This window comes from Lepisosteus platostomus, chromosome 4 (assembly GCF_059453375.1).
Source record: "Lepisosteus platostomus isolate fLepPlt1 chromosome 4, fLepPlt1.hap1, whole genome shotgun sequence".
Classification (NCBI taxonomy): Eukaryota; Metazoa; Chordata; class Actinopteri; order Semionotiformes; family Lepisosteidae; genus Lepisosteus; species Lepisosteus platostomus.
The window spans coordinates 73,983,647-74,005,953 of record NC_142614.1 but is presented as its reverse complement, the minus strand read 5'-3'; positions in this window follow the sequence as shown (position 1 = coordinate 74,005,953).

Sequence of the window (22,307 nt, the reverse complement as noted above, 5' to 3'; positions counted from 1 at the left end):
ATGTGAAGCTGGAAAAGGAAGAATCAAAGCTACAGAATGAGACTTAAGGTTTTTTTTTTTCACAAGGCTCTGGCGAAAGAAAGGCTTCTGCGAGCTTCTTTACAGAAAATGGCTTTAGGTGCATTAGTGTTCATTTGTATCCTTCCACGTCTAAAGAGACAAAAAATAAATTTGCAGCATGAAGGTGCTAACCCCACATCAGCATGTGGAGGGACGTCTGATATGCCGAGTGCAGCAAACAGAGCACCAAGCATTCCTGTTCCTACCATTTCTTCTGAACCAGGGGACAGTTCTTGCAGTGCCTGCATGTGGACTTTCAGTAGAGCCTTTTCCACCACTTGCTGGTCAAGTATGTGATTGCTGCTCTAAATTGGCCCTTTTTCCCTGGTCCTGCCATGAACCCTGTGTTGCAGGGCTGCTGTGACCCTCATCACAGATATAATGGATAAATCAAACGAAACGTGAACATAAAGAAGAACATCAGGACAGTGACAAATCAGAGGCCGTTTAGCTTTCCCACTCATTTGATAATAAGCTGCTCATGAAATCTGGAGATCTCATCCAGCCGTTGGATGAAAGAAGCCAAGTTACTGGGTTCAACAAAGTGGCAGGGTAACTTGTTCTGTACTGTGAAAAGAAGTCCCTCCTGTGCTCTGTTTTAAATTCACCTCCGCCTGTGTCTTCTGGCTTGTGTTTCGGTGCACACTCTGAACAAGTGCACTAGGCTGGCTGTGTTACTGTCCCCTCGCAATCTCTTCTGCTCCAGACAGAGATGCATATCATAAATGTCATGTCTGCTTCCAAAGAGCATTTACTCAAACTTGATTTGATTTTCTTCTTTTGTTTAATCTACCTTAGCGGCAGTGGTTCTGTAAATGGTGAGGCTTTTGAGTATTTTCTCCTGTGAAAAATGGTGGGTTGAACCCTCCAGCAACACGGAAGACAAATTGCAAGATGCTGCTAAAAAAATCATTGATTGTTGGTAACAGCTATGGGTTGTGTGTACAAATGAAATCATTTCAGATGTTTTTGCTGAAAAGGCAGAGTGATGAAAAGGAAAAGAAACAAAACTGTACAGTATATTTTAAACTAAAAAAGAAAGAATAACTGCTTGTTGGTTTATGCTGTACTGTATATCAAAAACTGTCTTATGATAAGTGGTAAGTATGGAAAAATGAGTGTTTGGACTGAGAATTCAGAAAACAGAAGGTACAGATAAGGGATAAATACCCAAATTGGTGTCGTAATTAGTGGAGTTCTGCAGGGATCAGGGACCACTGCTATTCTTAATTTGGAGACTGGAACAATTAGTTTCTATCTAGAAACTAGTGAGGTTTGCAGATGATACCTAATTTGAAGGCTGAGCAAATAAAAGCATAAACTAAAATCATTTAAGTGATTTATCGGCAATTCAAGACTGGGCAAACACCTGGCAGATGTCATTTAAAGTAGACAAGTGAAAAGCATCGTACGCAGGTAGCAAAATGCAAATTCTAAATACAAAATGGGAAACACTCAGTGGGAAGAGGCTATTAATGAGGAAGACTAGGGTGTTTATGATGACACAACATTTCCATCTTCTATAATAACAGCACTTAAAGTTTCTGTACAAGATAAGGAAGCAATAAAAAGACAATGATTGAGACATTAAATGAGAGATGCTATGTTAAAATTGTATAAATCCTGATGATAAGTGACACACAATATGGAGGTTACATGATTAGATGTTTAGAACTGTGTTAATAACTAGTTTATTGATAGTTAATATACCAAGTATTCATTATCTATTAAGGGTTAATGAAGGATTTTTTTATGTTTCTCTTATAATTTGTGAGGTTTCTCATTAGTTTTACATTTTTCATCTTGGCCAAGCACAGTTTAAATGCGGCATTATTAAGATGCTTTACTCAAAACCATAAGTCTTAGTTTCCCTCATGTGAAATATTAGAAATTCCATGCAGAAAAAATGTGTAAATCACAGGCCAAAGGTTTCTTTTCTTACAGAAGATTGATGTTGTTGCCAGAGATAAAAAATGAGATATAGAGCCGCTGCTTTCAGCTGTAAACACTTTTTAAATGCACTTCAACTTCTGGAGAAGTTGTCATCATAATGCCCCATATTCTAAATAACGTTGCTGTAGCGGGACCTGTAATCAATACACACAAGAAAAAATACTATAAGTTCTTATATTCAAACGCTCAAGATTTGATGCAGGCTGTTATGCAAACCCTAGGCTAAATCAGCAACACTTCTGAGGTTATATTTTCATCAACTCCAGCAGAAATAAGAATAATTCATACAGCACACCCAATAAACAAAAGAAAGGAGATACACTGTGCTTTATAAACTTCTACAAGGCAGATTTTAATATAGAATATAGAATATAGAATATAGAATATAGAATATAGAATATAGAATATAGAATATAGAATATAAGCAGTACAATATAATAAGTCTTCCAGTATTCAGAAAGTTGGCCACTTCATCAAAAAGATGCGATAGACTACATTGAAAAGTACAGAAAAGGAAAACACTGAAAGATGTCCCAGTTATGAAGTCAAACAAGCAGAAAACTGGATAGACAATTGGAGGAGAGGGAAAGCACTGGAGGCTGGAATATTTTGCTTCTGCGTTCTCTGTTCTCTGCAGTTCAGCTCCCGTAAAGCACATTGCAATCACCAAGCAAATCCCGAAATTTGCAGACAACTAAGACACCTGCTCTTCTGTTCTCTCCCACTGTCTGGTTGCACTTGTCCTTCTCTCTTAGTCCTGCGGGTACCAGCAGTGAAAGAACGAAGCGACAGTCGGGGCAGGCTCTCTCATCACACGTGGAGATAGAAATAATCCAGTCGCAGACACCTAGGAGTTCTGTGCAATCATGCCACCCCGTTGAAAGGGAGAGACTCTCTTCATGCCTGGAGTTTTACTACCAGTTGCCTATCCTGAACCCAAGACTTGACAGCAACCTTCAGTGAAGTACAAGCAACAAGCCTGTGTCAAGTGTGAAGCTGTCATCAAGCACCACATTGAGATCTGCGATTGGCAAGAGTTCTTGTCATGATCTCTATTGACATAAGCAGGATTTTTAGTGTGATGCACTGAAATGTACAGTCTGAAAACGGAATAATAATGTGGCTGTGAAATGAAAATGCTTTATTACCTTTTGGATGTTCTGGAGCTCACAGACAGTATACCACATGCACAATAGCACTTACAGTTTTTAACTGCCTTTGTGGTACATCCGTAAGAAGCACATATTTAAACTTCCTTTAATCAAATTACATACAGTATTACTGTCACACATATTTCCCACAATGTTCTTAGCACCCTACCGAGACTTCTGATTTAGTGGAAATAGATTCCACCTACTCAATGAGAGATAAAAAATCTGTTGCTAATGTAATTTTGGAAGGATTATTATGCTTTCAGAACGGTGTGTTTCTAAAGCAAGGGTGGTGTTTGAAAGGCGGAAGATAACAGAGACCTACACTGCATTTGAAGTTGGAAGCCAAATTGCACCTCTAGATCTTTGAATCACTGATAACAAAAGTCAGATTATTTTATAATTACCCTCATTAGGAAGCTGCAACACTAATAATGAAAATGATTATACTTTGATTCAATTGGAACGGAAATTAGATACTTACAGTAGCACTGTGCAGGCTTTTTAAACTTTTGCTGATAGTATTCAGTCTCCTAGTGATTTTGATAAAGATGTAAGTCAGAGGAAATGCACAGATTTTTTTTCTGTGTGAAAGGGAAGTTAATTGCACTGAGCAAGTGTTTGAGAAATGCAGTATGTTACCTTTTTCTAGACTGCATTATTCACAATCATCACAAGACACTTATTTTGCAGCGGACTGAGGTTAATAGACTTAACATGATGTCTGTTTCCTGGCTATGAAGTTCTACTAAGAATAATGAAGCGGCAATCAGTCAGGTGTTGTGACATCTGAAAATATAACTAGCTGCAGAGGTCCAACTAACCTCTTCTACCAGAAAACACAAAGTGACAATTTAGCAGTGGGCACAATGCCCAGTGCAGATGCAAAGCTCTTTTATCACCAGCACTGTGGCAGAGACACTCTTAAAGGGAAACGCCACTGCCTGCCCCTAGCTGTTATAAGCCCTGACCATGCTGTGTCTTGATTGGTTTGGCTGCTGGTGTTGGCGCCGCACGATGCTCTTTTAGGATCCCATATAAATGTGCCCCCAAAGTCACATTTCTGTGCTCAATTGCAGTGAGAAAAACAGTGGTCCTCCAATCATTTAATCACACATCTCCTGCATGGCACAGTGGGGCTCACAGTGTGTCACACGATCTTCAGAGACCCCCCTTTCCCACGGCCGTACTCAAGTGATCGCGGCGAGCTGAAATGAAATGGTAGAAGAAGTCGTCAGCAATGGCTCCACTTTCTAAATCGGAAAATTCTGGTATTGCTGTGACAATCAGTGACAATGCATTTAATTTAAAAATCTGATATCTATACAGAAGATAATGATGCCTACTTAAATGATCTGTTTCATAGAAGATGCTTCCCACGTTTTCCACTTTTCATGCTTCTTTCACTAGTACTTATATTAATTCAAATGGGTCTGTGACAAAGGGCTAGTACGGATGCAAAAAATATTTTTCTGCACAAAGCATTTCGGTTAACAGACGCTTTTTTGCTCCATCTCTTTGTTGGCCCTATGTTTTTATGACTCAGGTGATCACCACTGAATCAACAAGCAGGTGGGTTTATCACAGGCTCAAATAGATAATGGAAAAAAAGAAAACAAAGAAATGTGTTCTTTAAATGTCCTATACTTTTTGCTGCTACTATATATATATTTTTAATTCCTATCTTCTAAGTGGGGCTCTCAGGGCCTCTTGATATACTGTATTAAAGTAGCTCTCAGCTGACCTTGGAGCTCACTGGCAATGCTGTCCACTGGTCAGAGAGGAACAGTGTACCTTTTATATCAACACACTGACAGTGTTTGGGCAGGGAATCCCAGATGCTTGCATTTCAGGTCTGTGAGTGTGTTTCTGCTGGTGCAATGCTGTAAGACAGTCACGAGCACATTTCACGTCAGAAACTTTTTGTCCAGAGACAGGTGGGCTGTTTTCCAGGTGGGCTGTCTTCCCCGTTCTTCCCATGCTAATCCCAGGGCAATGTCGATGACTGGGAGTGTGCAAACAAGGGGACCTGGGCTCCACATTTAAGGATCTCAATTGCCATTTCAGGTAAGATCTACTGTGTACAGGAAGATTCACTTCTTGGCTTTCATGCTTACTGTAACTGTGCTTCTTGCAATGGCATCTACTTTTAATTTCCCAGCAGCTGACAGACTACAATGCTGAGTTTGGTAAATTGCAAAAACTGCAAGAAAGCTAAATGTTCTACAGTATGTGGGGAAAACTAAATTGTGATGAAGTAAAGCACACTTTTTTTTTCCCAGCATTGAAGATAATTTAACTTGAAAAAAGATTTAATAGGCATAATTATGTGTGCTTGTATCCTTCCATAGCCTGGTGACTGCTGGTAAAAAAGGATGCTGAATTTGTATGTTCTAGTTGATGGCCTCCAATCATGTTAGTAAAAAAAATTATCCCAGACTCGAAATTAAGAAGGTTATCTACACCAGAGGACACAATGAACCCAGCCATGCAGAGTAGTTGAAACCAGTACCCCAATACTAAAATACACATTATGTTGTTGAAGTTCTGACTTCTTTCAAGAAACTGCTGGATGAGAGGCTCAGGTCAGTTTATTACTAATGATCAATGGCTGGATGGGTCTCATTGGTAACCATTCTTGTATTCTTAAAGGACCACGTGAAATTGTGGATAACTGTCCCATTGTTACCACACATTATTTTCCAGCACTGGAAACAAGATGGGACTGCACATGACCGACCCCCTGGTCAGGATGCCAGGGGAGAAAGACACCATTTTGAGTAAAAAAGTAAACCTAGCCAGCATGTTTTGCAAGGTGGGAGGAAACCAGAGTACTTCTCTCCAGAGACAGACCCTTGAGGCAGGAGTCGAACCCAGAACCATGGAACAAGGAAACCACATCATCATTCAGCCTGCCATGGTGTCTGCGCTTTAGGGCCAGCAGCCGTATCACCCTGCAACTCCCAGCTGGCAGCCCACTGGAGCTCAGCAGGTGTGAGCCTGGCCAGTACCTGGATGGGAAACCTGCTGGGAAAGTTAAGGTTGCTGCTGGAAGAGGTGTTAGTGGGGCCAGCAGGGGGCACTCACCCTGTGGTCTGTGTGGGTCCTAATGTCCTAGTATAGTGACAAGCACACTATACTGTCAAAAGAGGCACCATCCTTTGGATGAGACCTAAAACAAGGTCTTGACTCTCTGTGGTTCAGCTGGGGCGGTGGTGGACGGGAGTCCTTATTACCTGTGAAGTGCTTTGAGTGGAGTGTCCAGAAAAGCACTATATAAGTGTAAGGAATTATTAATTATTATTATTTTTAATGGCTGTTGCATAGCTCTAACTATGATCCGGTCTTACGTTTTTTCAGTCTTGATATTTCACTCAGTGGAGAAGACTGTGGAGCCAATACAAAGTTCTTCTTTAATATTTAACACATAGAAAATATAAGTGTTATTGCTCTGTCTTCTGTAATCTTCCAAAAACCTCCTTGGGCTTCCCACAGTTCGCACCACTGTGCGCGTTGAGCTCTCCACTATTTTATTGCAGCTGTGAGCTGTAGATATTAATCTCTGTGAAGAAGATGTCATTAATCTTTAGTATGGGGTGTTGCAATAAAGCACCTCTGGGATGTGGATAGGCTTTGGTTATGATATAGAGTTATAACACTACAAAAATGTCATTAGGTTTGTTCACACACCATAAGTCTTATTTAATTAGCTAGAATATACCTTTATTTGGATCACATGTGTCCATAGGAGTGTGCACTAACTAGTTAACCAGGGTCTGCTGAACTAGTGCTGCTGGACTCTTAGTCTGATTTGTTTCAAATTGTAATTTTCTGTCAGAAATACAGAGCGACACAAGAACTCAAGAAAGGTAATGCAAAATCCATTTGTTCCTATTTTGGGAAAGAAGCAAGCTAACGAGAACATGGCTAACTCTAAACACAAGCCTTCATACAAAGACAGGGCCTCTTTGAAACATCAAATAGATGATTAGCTTGACGGGAGGGTGTCTTGGAGCTTGTCTTCAAGTCCTCACTTGCCGCAGAAATACAGGGAATGACTAGTAACTAATAAACTAGTAGGTGATTAATCTGAGAGTCTTCTCTAGCTGTTTTAAATACAGTTACCTGTAGTTTCCACTTGTGTCCTCTGGTTCTGAGGAAGTACCCTGGGGTGACTTCTTAATATCTAGGTTCTGAATACTTGTATCGAGTGCCCTTGTAGTCTTTTGTACTAAAAAGGACCAGTTTCTTCAGGCTGTCAATGTAGGAGATTTCCCTTAATCCCCAAAATGTGCTGTAATTAGTTGCTCTTCTCTGAAAAAACTCCAAAGCAGCAGTTTATTTTCTACCATGTGGTGACCAAAACTAAACACAATATGAAGAAGTCTGTGAACCCTTAGATTCAGAAACTGGGGGGCTGTCCTTGACCAGTAATTGCCTCAACTAGACGTTTTCTGGATCTGTTTTACCATCTCTTGCTTTGGGTTTTAAGACTTTTGGCCAGTTCTCCCTTACAGAACTGCTTCATGTTGCTGACGTCTCAGGGTTTCCTTGCATTCCTCCCATCTTGTGTGGCCTGACATTCTCCTCCAGAATTGGCTGATATGCTGATATGCATGATTCCAAAACAGAGGCATCTTGTTGCTGAGAATAGAGGCAGAGAACTAGTCCCCAAACTATGACACTCCCTCTGCCATACTTAGCGATTGCAATGTGAATCTTCTGCTGGAAGGCAGTGTTTGATTGACTCTGTTTGATTTTGACAGACAAAATTTTTATGAGGCCACAGTGCTCAGTTTTTGACTTATCTGTACAGAGAATATTCTTCCGGTAATTTTTCTAGATCCTCCAGGTGCTTTATGGTGAACTTACCACTAAAAAAAGGCAGCAATGCTCTTTTTAGGAAACAATAATTTCTTCCTTTCATTCCATGATAACCAATCCTGTTAAGTTTTTCCTGATGGTCAAGGCATAAACACTGACATTAGCTTCAGTAGGGCAGCAGAGGTGCACAAACTCAACCCTAGTTTAATTGCTACCCAATTATTAAACCACTGGATTCTAATTATCTCCATCATTGACCTGTGCAAACAAGGGGTTCAGTTAATATTTTACATACACTAATTCTTAATTATTCATTTTGGTGTACTTAATGCACCACTGCATCTTAAAAACATTGAATTGCTAAATACAGTATAAACCTTTTTGATCATTAGTAAATAACCAAAATGTTGTTTCAGGTAAACATTATTGAATAAGAATGAACAAGTAATAGGTTTATTGCATGCTGAAAAGAGAAGAAAGAAAACACAGCATTTGGGCTGTGCAGCCTTCTTCAGGTGTAAGTCTTATTATTGAATAAGGCTTGGTTATCTGTGTTTCAGCCAAAATCATACTAATGAGAAAGTCAACAGTGACCGATGGATGAGATTTCCGCAGTTCTTTTCATGAAGAGAAGTCTACACTGCTGTGCAGTTATGTTATCATGGCAGAAGGAGGAATTTACTCATCATCCTTTCAAACCTAAGAACAAATGTGCAATTGATTAATTAATTTCCCCAGGCCATTGGGGTAAACTAGATAGGTAGTAGATAATTGATCCAAATCTCATCCAGTTAAATCTTGAGAAGAGGTCTGGGTATTAGCGTTAACAACACATCTGGGTAGCATACTCTCACAATTCATTGTGAAAAGTCCTGTTCTCAGTTTTAAATGAACTTGTATCTAATTTTCATGTGCATCCTCTGGTACAGTATGTGCAACTTCCACTGTGTGTTGCTGCTTTGTAATGATGCTAAATTCACACAATTAACAAACTGAAAATAAATTTTGAAAATAAAACACTAATTAGTAACTTATTTCAGATTATTTAATCCTAAATCCATTACAAAATGATGAAATATTCTCTCAAATGATTTGGAGATTTTGAAGTAAAAGGATGCCAGAAAGGACTGATTATTAATTAAAAAGCTGGAAGGATAGCTAAGACAAAAATGTCCTTTTTTCATTTAAAAGATTTTGATGAATTCTTTATTTCTCTGTTGCTAAAAAGTCAACTCTATTCATGGGATAGATCCCAAAGTGCTAACATACTGGTAATGCTGTTAAAGAGAAGCGTAACTTTTCTGTCTGCCCCAGGTCTCACTGTGATGTAATGCGCCCAAAACCCAAACAGCAACAAAATGATGAAGGACTGTGGCCTGTCCGTAACGGTCCGCAAACAGCATGCAAACATTTAGAAGCCAGGCAGTGCAAAACAAAGAATTTTGTAAAACAAATGTAAAATCAAAGCAATAAATTCACTGTTTCATTAATCTTATGACTAATCAAAAGAAAAATGTCCAAGAAAAATATTGTACAATTAAAGCCAGATAACAAGGATAATTAAATTAAATTAAACCTACAGGAGTATTTCTACTTCGGTGCTGCTCTTGTTTGCTCTTTTTGTGTTCATTTTGTAATGATCTCATTTTTACCGAGGACGCCTAAGAGCTGCCAGTCACAGAGCTTGTAGGAAAAGTTTCCTCGAAGTGCTTTACTTCTGTCAGTGCCACCCTAAAAGGTCCGAACAGCTTCAGCCATCATGTACAGTATGTGTCAGCATGAGGATTTTCAGCGTGTCGGGAACACAAAGCCTCCCAGTGCATCGCAGCTTATGCCTGTTTTGGGGGGTAAGTGGGTGAGAAGATTTGAAGTAACAAATTGCAGCCCCATCAGAAACTGCCAATAAAGCCTCTTCCACTCAGGGCAGTCTTTGTTAAGTAAGAACGGCTCGCGCAGGTTCAGCAGGGCCGAGGCCACCCTCTGAGCTGCCAGCAACAGCTAAATGAACCAGATCAATCACCGGGAGGAGGCTATGACAATGATGTAATGCACACATTATGGCTCTTGGAATCGGATGCCCTCGTCCTCTCCGCAGATATGAGCCATTCATTCAGAGGGGCAGGGAAACAGATGGCCAAGCCAGGCAACCATTTTAGCTAATATCCACACACGGGCCAGGGAAGGGTCTGGGGGCCAGCGGGTCTAGAGGGCTGGCCAGTGTGAATGGCTTTTTATGTCTGAGCTGGTGCCAGGATTCAGGGGACAAGCACTGGCCCTGCCTGGCGCTGACCTGGACAGCCTCCATCTCCAGGGCTGCGTCTCTGGCAGGAGAGCGTGGCACTGTGGCGTTTGATATGCTTCTAAGCCTGATGTAGTAGAAAAGGCAGGCCAGCCGAACAAGGATGGTGACCTACATTCCTGTTCTCCGGAGCTGTTGAAAATTCTGACACCGGTTGTGTCGAACAGAGCTTGCGTGCGAAAAACGCACTAATTATGTTCAGTTATGATGATGATGATTGTTTTTTTCTTCCCGCTGTAGAATTTAGGTCATTTCTGTTCAAACTCCTGCTCCATTCCTGAAGCTGTTTGTGAGAGAATACACCAACAAGGTAAAACTGCACTTGTTTTCTGCGGTTAATGGTTAAAAGAGATCAATAACCCTTCCAAATATCAGCAGTAGACAATATTTTCTTTTGTCTATATTATCAAACACAAAATTACAAAGGCAGATTTAAATGGCGTGCTAGGCCAATCACAGCAAAAACAACAGCAACAAAAAAATTTAACCTTTATTTTTCTAACAAACATGTTTACTTGGCTCTACATAAGGCTGTTTTAATTGAACAGCTGGTCACAACCTAACACTTCAAAAATGAAACAGAAAATCGCGTTCTTGAAATAATTCACACCGGTTTAAACAAGTCAACGTGGTTGTGTCTCTGTCGGGTTTGTGTGGTTTTACTAAAGTTTTCTCTTCCTTGGGCAATATTAATGAAATATTTATCACCACAGACAGTACACACCTTTTTCCTGCGAAGAGAACAACACTCTGAAATTCAGGTCACACCAGAAGAAGGCTCCACAGCCGAAATGTTGTGTCTCTTTTCTTTTCCTTTCAGCATGGAATAAACCTTTACATGTCTCCTTGTAAATACTGTACTTACAGATGTTTAAAAGGACCTGTGGACAGGCTAGAAATGAATCTTTTTCATTCTGAACATAGAAAGGTATTGATAAAGCCAGCCCGTTGAATTTCAAGAGTTTCAACACAATACTAAAATACTAGTCAGAAGACACAAATGGAAATTAAGGTTCAATGCATTTGAAATTGTGTAGAGCAGGTTATGGGAGTCTGGAACAAGTTGCCCAGACATGGTATCTGCGCACAGGGAGGAGGTTGAAACCCTGGCAGCATGTTGCCAGGAGAAAACCTCTCTTTGAACATCAGTAAGACTAAGGAGATGATTGTGGATTATAGCAAACATCAGGAGGTCACACACCTATCTACATCAACGGGACTGCAGTGGAGAGGGTCAGCAGTTTTAAATTCCTGGGAGTTAACATCACAGAGGACTTAACCTGGGCCCACCACACCAACATCGTGGTCAAAAAAGCACAGCAGCGCCTATTCTTTCTCTGCAGGCTAAAGACATTTGGCATGCCGTCACATATCCCAACCAGCATCTACAGGTGCGCTATTGAGAGCATCCTGACTGGCTGCATCAGTGCCTGGAATAGGAGTTGCTCCGCCCGGAATCGCAAAGTACTGCAGAGGGTGGTGAAGTCAGCGTAGCTCGTTACCGGCTGTGAGCTACCAAATATCCAGGATATCTACTCAGCTAGATCTCTTAGGAAGGTCAGGTCCATTCTCAAGGACCCCAGTCACTCAAGTCATAAACTCTCCTACCATCCGATAAATGGTATCGAAGCATTCAGTCAAAATCCAACAGATTACAGAACAGTTTCTACCTCCAGGCAATAAGACTGCTAAACAACCATGCTGCAGTCACCTTCATCAACCACCCTAATGGTCTTTATTAAACATACAGGTTACATGGACACACAGTTTTCCACTGTATTTGGCACACTGCGTACTGCACTGTTTGGACATAATGTATTGCATACACCCAGGATACGTAGGAGTTCTATTTAGATTGAGTTTTTTAATTCATTTTTTATTGCACTGTTATTATGTAACTTTATTCTGTAACTTTTAATTTTGTGATTTTTATTTTTATCTCCCCCTGGTGAGCTCGCAGAAAAGACAGGTCATTGCCAGCAATTACTGCTGCACGCTGTAATTTTTGTGCATTTGATAAATAATCTTTGATTGATATCGAAGCCTAAGCCCTGACTGAGATACGCAGTTCAATTCACTACTAAAAAAACACATTATAGGCCCATTGGCCAACTCTCCTTTCAAAAACTATCATTTACAAACTGAAGAATTGCCAATTATCATTAATCATGCCACAACATATGTATACAGCTAGTTGTTTGATTTTGACATCTCAACTCACACCTACTGTACCAATCCTGTGACACTTATCTTCGAACATGTCACAAAGAGTACTGCTCCCACCCTACCCTCTGTTAGTTGTACACACCAAGTGATGTCCTGTGATGAAAGATTTGATGTAATCAAAAGGTTCAGACTGTGCTTGGGCAAGCACCTTTGCCTTTGAGGCAATTCCTGCAAAACCTGCTTCTGTTGTTTTTATATTAACACATACTATGTTAAAATAAGGGACTATGGTTTTATGTAACTATCTAAAACAATAAGTGGAAAGAAAAATAAAAAAAATCAAATTCAATGTCATGGAAAGGGCAAACTCTTGGAAATGATGCAAATTCAAAACACTGGCTAATGAATACATGACATCACATTCTTAAGGCAGAATGGATTTCAAATTCGTGATGTTTAGAAGTTGTGTGCACACACAGGAACTTTGAGAGAAACCACAATGACTGCTTAACAAATTAGAACAAATTAGAACTATTAAATTATTCACTACTAAATTATTCACACCCACCCAGCAAATGAATCACATAATCAGCACAAGGTGAAGCAATAGAGCCCATTAACAACCGCACAACAGATCAAGATCCCGGCAGAAAACAGAATTGAGAAATTCTGGACTAATCGTATGCTGTGATATATAAAGTATATTTATTGGGCAAATCTTAGGAAATATGTCTTGTTTTCTTAAAACAATATGTTTAGAATGGATACTAAAATACAAAGTAGCATATATTTTGGTAAGGGAAGAGAAAGTGTTTTCATCAATTGTCAGGGATTTGTAAAACAATACAACATACTTATATTGCTTTTGTGCCGTGAGCTATCATTCATTAGGGAGGACTTGATTAAATATTTAGACCACAGCTGGCAAAAAGTTTTGACCAGCTGTGTGAGGAGATAGTTCAAAGAAAGACCGTGAATGCTGGAAAAGTTTGAGTGAAATAAGTTACTTTCTAATGCAGTCCGAAGAGGTCAGAGCCGGGGATGTGTGTCAGTGTGCTACTGTAGCTACAAAGGAACAAGCAGAATGAACAACAAAAAGGTGAAGGAAAAAGCTAACATTGCTACCGTGAGAGAAGGAGAGAGCAGGCATATGAGATTTCTCACATTGTCATCTCTTTAACCTCCCTTTCAAACCGCCCCTACCCTTTCTTATCATTTCTTCTGTTCTCCACGCCCCTCTTAGCTTCATATTCCTCCAGGACCTCAGACGCACAGAAATATTCTACACTTCGTTTTCCGCTAATGGTTTTACGATTTTTTTTTTTTGCCTCGCCAATTTACAGTTCACACAAGATACTCGTACTACTGTCTTCCGCAGCGCACGCTCCCGTCAGCGATCTATGGCCTGAGAAAACCCCTCCTCACCTTCTGCTCTTCACGGATGAGTAGCGCTGAATGTGATGGTGTATTTCCTCATTAAAAAAAAAGTATTGTTATTCCCATTCCCACACTTTTACAAGCGAAAGAAGGCCGAGTAATCGGAACTCAGGAAACGTGGAATTCCACAGTGTTGTAACTAGTAACCGTGACTCGTTAAATAAAACTTAAATATAAATTTTTCAGCAAACTTATCTGAATACTTCAGAAAATTTAATGTCACTGATGTGCTTTTAACATTGAATATATTATAGCAAATTAAATCAAGTGAATTAATTGGTTGCTAAGTGTTCGGAGATCAAGACGCAGAAAAATACCACTACAATGTCAAATGTAATTTTTAAATTCATTTATGCAGGGATGTAGTTGTGGCTTTTTTTTAATGCTCACGATTTCAATCACAATTTGTCAATGAAATCACAGCAAAGGTCTATTAAATACACAGTTACAGTACAAAAGGGAATGGATCTATCTGAAGTAGTCTTGTATTTATCTATCTGGTGTGGCAGCACCCTCTGCATAAAAAAAATATGATAAGTAAAAACTAATTATATTATATGATAATATTCCTAGGGCAATTTGAAGCTGCAGAGGTACGAATTGCAATTCTTTAAATAAAATGCTCCTCCAGTTGATTTTGAATACTTGTATTTTTCATATTGCACTTTTTCTTTTAAATACAAGATGCAAGCTTTGAATATCAGGACATAACACCTAAATCAAGCCGAGCCAGTGCTTTCTGTGATTTTTCGCAAGTGGTTTTGTCATTGCGTTAAAGAGAAGGTGCCAAACACATTAAGAAGGTGAAAGGATTTACTACCAAATGTGACACTTTGAACTTGAGCTTTTTGAATAGGTGTAAAAAAGAAAAAAGCATAAAGTAATGCTAATGTTCTACATAAGAGAGTAATCATTGAACAATACAGAGTTTGCAAATTGTTTGCTTTCAAAATCTTGTATGGCATGAATTTGATTTGAAGAATATAATTATGACTGTATTATGTATTATGACTGGAGTGGTGTTAATAATGTGGACGTATTTGCCAAAGTAGTCTAAGAAACTATTAATATTATTTCTTAAAATCTGATGTTTCCACTGATGTTAAATCTGATGTTATCACATATTATGATAAAATGCCTGAAAGTGGAATGTTGTCTGTATGTTTTGTTAGTTTCATTACAGCATCTTAAAACCAGTACAATGAAGTCAATTACAAGATGATTTAGGTCATCAAACTCTGAGCTGGATTAAAAACCAACACAGTGGTCCTCCAGATCTAGGACTGGACAGCAAGTGGTAGGAGGTGGAGGGATTCTTTATTGAGCGAATGCGACCCCAGCATCCACTTGCATGGATTGAGAAAGAACAATCACCCTGTTAAGAACGTTTTGATGGTGTAGTAGAGATTGTATAGTCTGTTACAGTGTGTACTCATTGTGAGATGTATATTGTAAGATAAAGTTTGATTTGTTAATAATAAAATATCTATCTGTGGATGGAAACCGGAACACTCAGGAGAAACCTATGTGAACACACAAAGTCCACACAGACCAGGAGCAGAATCGAACCAAAGGCCTCAGCATTGCAAGGCAACAGTGCTAACCATTGTGTCACCATGCCACCCCCAAGACAACGCACAGGAATTTTAGAGTCCACTTAGTCATTGGTTTCGAATTCAACTGAAGGATTGTCCTTTCCTTTAAAGAAACACCTAAACAACAGAAATCTAAGCGAGTGCGATACGAAAATTGAATTGAAGACTGGCTTGTCTTTCCAGGGAAGTGATTAGTCATTATATGCCAGTATTAGTTATATCTCCTAAGACAACAGCGCGAGGGAGATGAAAGATCCTTTGTCCTTTTCTCAAAAAAGCAACTTTAGAAAAATGCAACATTTCTATCCGTATAAACAGGTTTGGAGAAGTCAGTCCTCATGACAACAGGACTGCCAGCCAAGAAGAAAAGAAAAGAAAGCAAACACAACATTTCGGCTGTGGAGCCTTCTTCTGTGCATCACCCGAAGAAGGCTCTACAGCTGAAACGTTGTGTTTCCTTTCTTCTCTTTTCAAGCATGGAATAAACGTTTACTTGCTCCTTTGCAGCCTACGCATGCTGACGCAGCTCCCTACTTGAACTACTTTTGCCATCCAAGAAGCTGTGTTTCCTGAAATTCTCTGTAATGACTGGAAGGAAAAGAGTTAATGACAAGTGATGAAGGAACAGTGTAAGACCTCTGCTGGAATTCCTAAATCTAGTTCTGTGCTTTGACCAGCAATGGCTGAGCTCTCATTGTGCTCATTATATGAATATGTAGTGTAAGCCCTCTGTTACTTGATTTAGCATATAGGAGACTGGCCTCAGGCAGGTATTGTGTGGATGTATTTTGACAATGCACGGCACAGAGTCTTGTCCTTCAGAAAGACACTCCATTGTTTCAAGGAATCAGAACACAGTGCCAGTTAGAAGCTAATTTTAAAAAGAAAGGAAATAAATGGTTTTATTGTTCCTAAAATTCTATTTTGAAAAATGCAATCAAGAGGAGCAACAGGAAGAGAAAACTGTACTTAAGTGATTAAATCTTAATAGATTTTTACTTTGCTATCGCTCTAGTTTATTTCATATTATTCAGTTAATTTACTGTTTCATATTTTCTTCATCCCCATGCCATCTATTGCAATATTAACTGGCATTATTAATTTATTGCTCTTGTTTTAGTTTCCCATCTATTTACCATTTAATGCTCTCTGCCTTACCTGATGCATTAAATCACTAAGTTGGTTTTCCTAATATAATTTAGCTTGTATGGTATAATTATCAATATTTCTGAAGTAATTACACGGAAATAGTTTCATTTTACATTAGTGAAAGTCAATGTGAAAAGCACTGTATGTTATTGTATGTATTTATCAGAATTGACTGAGAAACAAATGTGACATTTAGAGATCATTTTAAATTGGAGATATCCAAAAATATTTAATTATACCCTCAATTCAAAGATATTTTGAAGAGCTCAAGTATATACAGTATTTAAATAATTAGGGAAACGCATCTGAAAACACATCTGGATATAACTGTGAATTATTAATAATTTCCTGATATCAAGCTCACCTTTTAAACCAATATACCTTGAAAATATAAAAAAGATGTCTTCAGTTCATTGAAAGATGTTTAATATATTGAAATATAGTTTCTCGAGAAAGTAATATAGGAAAAATATAACGTTGGCAATATCATCCTATCATCATCTGATTAGCAGGAAAGTGTACAAGTGAGATGTGGAAGAGGTACCAGGTGAATGGAAATTCACATACACAGTATGTAATAAACAGCATTAAACATGTTCCATCTGAATAATCAGTCCAACTGCTGCAGTTATCTCCCTGTGCTGAAACACCGTTTTTGAACACTCTGCTGGTTAGCTGAAGAAAATCCCAGCATTACATTTTGGAAGTCGACATTCTACCTCCAAACTAAAAAAAAAACTCACAGGAAGATATATTTTTGCTTAAGCAGGTTTTGAAGGACCAGCTAAAATGTCTTATTGTGCTTCAGTCCACACAAAAACAACAAGAACAACAACAACAACAACAACAATAATTATAATAATCTTTACAATTATATAGCACTTTTCTGGACACTCCACTCAAAGCGCTTTACAGGTAATGGGGACTCCCCTCCACCACCACCAATGTGCAGCCCCACCTGGATGATGCGACGGCAGCCATAGTGCACCAGTACTCTCACCACACATCAGCTCTCAGTGGGGAGGAGAGCAGAGCGATGTAGCCAGATCACAGATGGGGATTATTAGGAGGCCATGACTGGTAAAGGCCAGGGGGAAATTTGGCCAGGACAACCAGTTTAACTCTCCTAATCTTTTCTAGAAGCACCCTGGGATTTTGAATGACTGCAGAGAGTTAGGAACTCGGTTTTGCGCCTTTTTTAGTATAGAGTCCCCATCACTATATTGGGGTAAACCGCAGTGTGAGCGCCCCCTATTGACCCCACTAACACCACTTCCAGAAGCAACCTCAGTTTTTCCCAGGAATCTTCCATCCAGGTACTGGCCAGGCTCACACCTGCTGAGCTGCCAGTTGTGAGTTGCACAGTGATATGGCTGCTGGCATTTGAATTAATTCCACCATACCTGTATTGCAACTGCAATGGCATCAATCATTAATCCGTGTTGTTTAACAGAAGACCTAACACATAATCTGAGGCATTGTTTTACTTAATCTGATGAAGCTTTGAATGGGATTATAGTTTCCAGGCCTTCTGAGCTCATTTTTTAACTCACAAACCCCTAGCTGCACTGCAGTGACAACTGACTAAATGTACACATCATTTTCCTGGTTGATAGTAATTCACAGGCTTCACTGCTCTTTGCTCAGGACACTGCTGTCTCTGTGGGTCACTTAAATGGCTATTTTATGTAATAGGCTCTGACCTATACAGCATAGGAGTGTTGTACAACTTGACAAGCATGTTGCAATAATTCTGATAACAGAAAATAGTGGATGAAACTGTGGGATGAATGGCATTAGAAGAGATTGGGCAAACCATTCTAATCCTATAGTTGTATGCAGTCATTAAAGCCCTCAGAAAGCAGGTTGTTGTGACCTAACTGAGTGAAGTGTAGAAATGGTTGGTTTGTCTGGTATGCTTTATATATAACAGAGTTCTACAGACACGTTTGTTGAGATGAGGCTACAAATGAACTTTTAATATTTTGCTTGTATTCAGTCTCTTTGCTCTGGTTGCTAGCAGCTAATTAATCAGAGAATCTCATCTTGCCACTCCTTGAAAGAACCAAGGTATTGATTTCCACAGCATAACATGACAGGATAGCTTTTTCCCTATTCCTACAACCCACAACCTTGTTAATAATCCTTTTAATTATACTTTTTTAATCCCACCATGCTTTAACATTACAAGCTGTTTCCTCTCAAAAACTGTTCTAAGTAATTAAAATGTGGTGACTTAAGTAGAAAATGCCTTATGAATATAAGCCTCTGTGGCACTAAAATCGAGCCAGAAGAGTTTCCTATATCACCTGAGTTTTCCTTAATCTGATTCATATTGTGGGTCATATTATGTTTTCAGCGCAATGATCTGTTTTCTATTTTTGGGCTGTTTTTCATTGTTAATTATGGTAACTTGTCTGGTGCAATTAGCACCTGGAAGACTTTTTTCAGTGGGTTTGGGTAAGGAGATGCAATTAGAACATAACGGCCATTGTATGTTCTTTGGAAAAGGAGGGATTAACATTTGGAGGGATAAATCAACAGTATGTATTTCACCTTCTCTGCTTGCTACAATTGGAGACGTGTGTTTGTTTCCTCAGTTTTGACCACAGTCGTCACGAGCTTCACCTGGTCTAAATGCAGAAAAATGTTTCTTTACTTGAAATGGGGGATTAGGGCACAGGCATCAGAAAAAAACACAGGTTAATAGTACACACATAACAGAATATCTGCTTTAACTGTGAAAAAATACAGTGACTGAATTCTGACAGACTCTGGTGTGTGTTTTTCACCAAACCAACATTCATCAAAGCTGGTGTATAGTTCTCTTTGCATTAAATTGTTTATCATTTTTTTATGAAGTGTTGAGCCAACAAGCTCCACATCTGATGCTACTTGATCTGTTGCGAAACTCAAAATATTTTAACAGGCCTCCAAACCTTCTCCCCCCAGAGCCACTTGTGAGAAGCATTGCGTGTCTGCAAATTCCTCGCAAGCTAAATCCACAAGGCCAGGGCTCCTGACAGATTTTCTGCGTCTTATGATTTCATCAATACCTCTGTTTGGTGAGATGGATGGCTGTGGTGGGACCAGGCATGCCTGAGCCAGTCCTGTGTCTCCGCACTGAAGGAGCCTGGCTTCGGGCTCAGGCCACTGTGGTCAGCTGGCACACTCCCCCGGCCTGTTCTGCTCTCCGTCTTCCTCACCGCCCGGATCAGAAACAAGCCTGCCTGGGGCTGGAGCTCACATGAACCCATCCCACGGTTTTGTTCAGTTAAGAGTTCCTCATGCAGCTAATCTCATGGGCATTTAAGGACAGGAGAGTTTTATTTGGTTTTCACTTGAGCAAATTGTACCCGTCGCAAAGGTGGTATTTACAGCATAATGCAGCACTTGTTCTCGGGGCTTTCGTCGTCCCACACATCCTTCCCAGACATGTGGGAGACTGTCAGATGTTTACGACCATCGACTGTTTTGCATGCGGTTGTTGACCGCTTACATGTGGCTGTTGCCTGTTGATGCACTTTGGTGGTTAACAGCACAAATAGAATTGGGTTCTGAGCCTATTTATAGAGGCGGCAACTAACACAAACGCATTATTGTTTTGTTGTTGCCATCGTGATGTCTTTCCATGCTTACGTTTTTCTTTGGAAAACATAAGACTGGCTGATTCTCTTGAGTCCTGCAAGGTAAGAGGTTATTTTGTATGTTCTCCGTGACTTGTGATACCAGGGATCAATCTATTAGTATTTGCACACAGCTGGAATATACAGTAGTGGAGGAAGCAGGAGTAATAATAAATACTCAGTTTAATTAGGAAAAATAATTTGATTTTATGACAATGGCAGTATTTGGCCAAGCATCCTGTGAAGAAAGAACTTAGCGTATATGCAACCTAGATCATATTGTGTTAGCAACAATGAAATATTCTGATGAATAGAATTAATTTCACAATTAATTAGATGTATCCTGGTTTTCTCTGTGTGCTTTTTAATGCCTGAGATCAGGGCTGGGCTCTCAGTCCACTGTATTGTGGCACTCCTGCATGGTTTGTAAACTCTTCACTGAGCCCTTTATGTATGTGCTGGTTTTGACTCGTAAAAAATTGGGTTGTTCACTGAAGTGAGAAAGTAATGAGATTAAGTAAAAATTAGACGTGTTATGTTACAAACAACAAGTACACTATTTCCAATAACACTGCCAATAAGACTTTCATGAGTTAATTAATTATTTGATAGCCTCAAAGACAGAAAACCTATGCAAACACTTTTTTGGGGTTGCTTTTTTTTACAGTTACTGCACTTTATAAACCTGATAAAGAGCTAAAAAAAGGAAATATTTCACTTTTTGACAGGTACGAAATGTTGAAAGTAGGAAATAATGCCATACATTTAACAATTTGTGTTAAAAGCTCCCATAGTTGAGAATGAAGTGAAAAACTTTCAACAAAGATTAGAATCATTCTGATAAAAAAAGCACATTTGAAAAGAGTTCTTCTATACATTTCGCAGAGACATCAGCAGTGCACTTCATATTGCTAATAGCAGCATAAACAAGATAGTGAACTGCCTGAGCCCCTCTATGAACTCTTTTTATTCCTCTCCTTATAAAATATGCACAAAGCAAACAGAGGTGGGGCCGATGCACAGACGTGCTTCAACTACTGCTAACCACTGTGTGTCCAGAGCCATTAGTTATTTATAATCTGTTCAGGGTAAATACGAAGATGGGCTGTCATATTTTTTACCTGCACAAAGATGCTTTTATGACATCACGTTTACATAACATGACCAAAAAAAAGTGATGACAAAATGAAAACCAAACTGCCATGGAGGCCCGAACCTTTTTTGTACGCAGTGCCTTGAGAAAGTGTTCTCCCCTACGAATAATATTACATTTAGATTAAACAGGTAAAACTTTGTAATGAGCAAGCTGGAGACTGATATATGTGAAAAATGTATTCTGGCTGAATGTCAGAACAACCTGAAAAGATGACACAAAAAGTGAAATTTACTGATTGAAGAATCATTCAGGGCTCTAAGTCATTACTTGGTAGAAGCAGTTTTGGCAGAAATGACATCTTTCAGTATTTCTGGATATGTCTCTCCTGATGTTGGACATTGGAGTGGTGTAATTTGGTCCATTCTTCCTGGCAAAATTACTCCACTTCTGACAAGTTTGTTGGGCGGAGGTGATGGACTGCAGTTATCAAGCCCTGTCACAACTTTTCATTGGATTCATGTCACTACTTTGACAGGGCTGCTTAAGGACATTTTTTTTTCTTGACAGGCCATTTCAGAGTAGAATCTGCCTTGTGCTTCAGGTCATTGTCCTGCTAAAATGTGAATTTTCGACCCAGTTTTAGGTTCTTGGGCGACTCAATCAGTTTTTCCTGTAGGATCCATATGTACTTTGCTCCGTTCAATTTCTCCTCAGTTCTGACTAGCTTCCCGGCCCATGTCGATGAAAAGCATCCGCAAAACATGATACTTAACAGCATGTACGGTCCTGACTGTGTTGGGCTTGAACCAGACAAAAACACTTTTGCAGTTAGACTTAAAAATTGTGTAATACATAACAGTTTAACTGCTTCCTCATCTGCTCTGTTCAGAAATGTGGCTTGATCTAGGTGGTATTTGGGTAATACAATGCACTTTCCTGTTTCTAATGTGG